The sequence below is a fragment of the Cherax quadricarinatus genome, chromosome 63, assembly GCF_038502225.1.
Source record: "Cherax quadricarinatus isolate ZL_2023a chromosome 63, ASM3850222v1, whole genome shotgun sequence".
NCBI lineage: Eukaryota > Metazoa > Arthropoda > Malacostraca > Decapoda > Parastacidae > Cherax > Cherax quadricarinatus.
Window position 1 is genome coordinate 882374 of NC_091354.1, and position 4325 is coordinate 886698.

Genomic DNA, 4325 nt, shown 5'->3' on the forward strand with positions numbered 1-4325 from the left:
TCTACTAACTCTGATCCCCTCAAGGAAGGTTCCTTGATGCTGGCAAGGGGCTCTTGATCTAGGGAATTGGATCTGTGCTCCAATTCCCTAAATTAAGCCTGAATGCCTTCCGTCCCCCCACTCCCTTTCCCTACATGCGCTGAATAATCCCTTCGTATTTAGTGCTCTCCCATAATAATACCTCTGATGTATTTAATATTAACCTAATGATTAGCTGTTACAGAAATGAAGAAATTTAGTTGTAGTATTTTATATTTTCTGTGACAACATTCCATAGTGCTGCTGCGTCAGACAGGAATCCGACCAAAACTTAGGAATTTCTATCAATTTTATCAATTTTATATTGAGACATGAGCCAGTGAGAGTGGAGTGGAATCCTGACACAGAATACTAGATACTACATCTCAATTATTTAATCTCTGGCCCACCTTATGAGCATGATCTTCCACTATTGGGCGCTACCCACATGTGACTACGTCTACTACTGCTGCGTCGTTCTACTTCTTCAACTAGCTCCACTGAAAGATTTACCGCTAGCTTCTTTGTAGGGAACTAGATGTCTCTAAAACTCGCTTGCTAAATCTTTGGCCCAACTGAACCGGATCTACTTTCACTAGAGAGCCCCCGTCCACATGTGATCATATCTTCTACTGCTGCATCGCTCTAATCCTTCCACTGACTCCACTATAAAAGCCTCTGCTCTCATGTCTGTGTACTAACTTTATAAACATTAAGTTTATTCAGGTACAGGTACACATAAATACAGTTACACAAATTATCATAGTAACATATGTGTATATTACCTAGTATAATCCAAAAAAAAAAGTCAGACAAGGTGACTTATTGGCACTGGGGTGCCTCCCCTTCTTTATGTAAAGATACACAGTTGTTGCACATGTGTCTTAACCAGTCTGTCGGTATTATAATGCTAAGATAATGGTTGAATTGTGTTGTCAGTGAGTGTGGAGGCTGCCACCCTGCTCCCCGAGATAAGCTCGCATCACAATCTTTCACTTAATTATGGATGTCATTTGCATTTCTTATGTGTACTGTAGCTTTATATAAAAAATGCAATTGCACCCTGAATGATACTCACTCACAGAATTTTTAATGAAGCAACAAACTGTAGATCTGAAGAGATTAGAGAAGCATTAAAACTAATCTGAACAGGAAAGTCCGCTGGGCTTACCCAGACTGTCTCTTCGGTCTCCCAAACTTCCAAGGAATGTATTGATGCAAGGAATTGGAGATGTTCTCCCCTTCCTTGGATCAAACCTAATTATCTCCCATTGCCAAGGCGCTGTGTAACCCCTAGGATCACTTAATAATGTCAATGTGACTAATTTCCACGGTAGTCAAAGTCCCCCCAATGTCAATAAGTCAGAGTATTTGACTTAAATTGAGTTATCCAATGTTAAATTATAAATAATTTGGTTTATAAGACCATTATTATGTATGCGGCCTGAATAATAGCTTACCTGGAGATTATCTCGGGGGGTCAGTGCCCCCGCGGCCCAGTCCATGACCAGGCCTCGTGGTGGATCAGGGCCAGATAACCAGGCTGTTACTGATGGCCACATGCAAACTAACATAAGAATCATAACCCGGCTGGTCAAGAACCGATTTTAGGTGTCTAGATCACTCATATAAGTGTACATCCCTCACTCCTTATGTAGACCTTAATTTAGTCCATACGTAAAGGATTAAAATATAAAATACTCTTCTGCTGATAGATATTTAGTGAATTATAGTCTGTTTGAATTTACTGTTATGAACAGATCTAACTTAACCTACCAAACTAAGTTGACAAAGTTAGTACATTAAAGTTATGTTTATATACACTATGAATGTAGATAAATGGTTCAGAGAAGCGACAGGGTGATGAACTAATTAAGACACTTGTCCATCACTTGGCTGAGGGACTGATTATCTCAAACTCCTTCTGATCTTCGACCATTCTTCTCTGTATGAGACTGAGGAAGCCACTGGTTGGCGAAACGTTTCTGCAATAAAAATACCCAAGTGTTGCACAAGTGTCTAATTCATTATATACTCACATTATTTAACTAGATGTTTTGGTTGGTCCAAGAAAGGTATTCCTGTATCTCTCAACCTCAGCCCCATCTATCTCGACGTACACAAGAAAAAACAGCAGTGTGCTGTATATGTTTTCAATACAATTAATAATCAGTATGGAAGATTTGAACCCAGTCAGGGTTTTAGAAGTTATTGGATAGGGGCTAATATCCTAAAATTCACGAACACTAAGTTTGAAGCCGCTCAGAAAATGCATTCCCTAGTTATCAGCGTTGAAAGTTTGATGACAGTCACATGAGGCCTGACTAGATGGAAATCAGTATTTCAACTATCCCAATTTCTTTAGGTAAATTAGCAAAGTGTAACTTGTACAAAGTATCAACTTAAATCTTTCCCTGGAGTTTACCTGGAGAGAGTTCCGGGGGTCAACGCCCCCCGCGGCCCGGTCTGTGACCAGGCCTCCTGGTGGATCAACTATTAGAGTCTGAAACCGATCGGATGATGTGTTCTCAAGGTAATAGGAGAAAGACATCCCTCAAGACAGGATGAACAATTAAGACACATGTTCAACATCTGGGTATCTTTCTTGCAGATGTTTTGCCAACCAGTGGCTTTATCAATACAAATTCAAGGACATGACTGGAAGACAGTCGAAGTATACACAAAAGATGAGGTAATCCGTCCCTCAGTCTTGGAGTTCGTGAAGAGCACCGTTGTACTGAAGAGTCTGAAGCAAAGTCATACATCCATCAAGGGTGTAAGTGTATTCAGGTATACACAATTACACAGAATATCATACATAACAGCATATGAACCTAGGATAACCTTCCCAAAAAAGTCAGAGTGACTTATTTCCACTGGGGTCCATGACACTTGTGACGGGCTCTTGATCCAAGGGAATGGACTTGTCCTCTCTATCCATAGGTCGAACCTGAGTGTCTTTCATACCCCAATGGCTGTATGACCCTCACGGTTTTAGCGCTTCCCCTATACGTAATAATAGCTAACTGGAGGACAAAAAATAGTATCTAATAATACCTACAAAATGTAATAAAAATAGGTACATGCTTTAATAATATTTCCTAAATCGATGAAAATAATTAATCTCTTTGGCTATGAAGGGGAAAATAAGGCCTAAATAAGCCTAAATAAACGCTGGTTAAAAATGGAAAGGAAAGAGATCAGTTTTAGCTAAACTGGTCTACTCCCATGTATGGTATTAATGATCATGGGTAATTCATCTTTATGGCAGACTAATATTGATTATTATAAGGGTATTGAAGGCATAAAAATGTATTTTAAGTGAGAGTTCAGGAGAAAACGGGACCATTGTAGATAGGTACTGCTACCTCAGGGGGGCCAACCTTTAGCCACTATTGACTAACATTTATCTTAGCTTATTTTTCCTAAAACTTCTAACACACACACTCGTTTCCAAATATAAAAAAAAATTAAGCCTTATAACACAAGAGAAGCCTGAAAATCAACTCGCCAGGCTCCCAAGAAAGGCATTCATGTTTCCACAATGTGTATTTATTTATTTTAGCCTGGTTGGTGCTCCTGATTGAAGGTTGTAATGTAGAAAGACTGATCTCTGGCTTCATTTTTGTGAGTATTTTATTAAAAAAAATCATTGTTATTACGATTGGAGGTGACCAGGAGCAAGTAGTGACACATATATAGTGACCCCCGGGCTCAGAAAGGGCCCAGTAGGCCTCAAAAAGTTGGAGTAGGCCCATCTTATAGTGTCACTACAGAGGTGTTAAGATGCGGGATTAGCAAAGGTCTGCACCAAAGGTTATAACATCTTTATTTATAAGGAAGCTGGAAGATTTTTATTTATTGCATAACATACATGAAGTTTTTCAATGGTCTTACGAGTACACGGGTGTTAATGGGCCACAAATGTAGTATATTATGTAGATTTAGTTATAACGAGAGTTAAGTCAGTGACATTTTTATTGAGTAATAAAAAAAAAGGGAATACCTAGTTCTTATAAGGTCTAGATATTAAAATTTTCGACGTAATATGGGGATACCTTCAAGATAAGCGACACCTGATATCACCTCACTTTAGGGGATAATGGGAAATCCACTATTGAATTTACCATTAGAAAGAGATTACGACCTTGTATGGAACATGTTTATCTCTGGTACAGTTACACAGCCTTTGGATGATTACAGTTGTCTTGTATAATAATAATGATGTGTAAATTACCCAAGGATATCTCGGAAAAAAAAAGTAGTCGAAAGACTTGAGGAACTCATCAAAGGTAAAGATAAAAGAG

The 4325-nt window shown here is 38.8% G+C and overlaps 1 protein-coding gene across 2 annotated transcripts in view; it reads left to right on the top strand.

The window, feature by feature from the left end:
- The first annotated feature begins 3513 nt into the window (after positions 1–3513).
- The window catches only part of Pdk1 (Phosphoinositide-dependent kinase 1), a 47526-nt gene continuing 46714 nt past the window's right edge, over positions 3514–4325 (top strand). The window contains exon 1 of one of the 2 annotated variants that reach the window (XM_070098542.1): positions 3514–3645. The gene's annotated coding sequence lies outside the window, so the exon portion shown is untranslated. Of the gene's footprint in view, positions 3646–3735; positions 3822–4325 lie in introns of those variants that run through there. The other variant, XM_070098543.1, reaches the window with a different exon arrangement.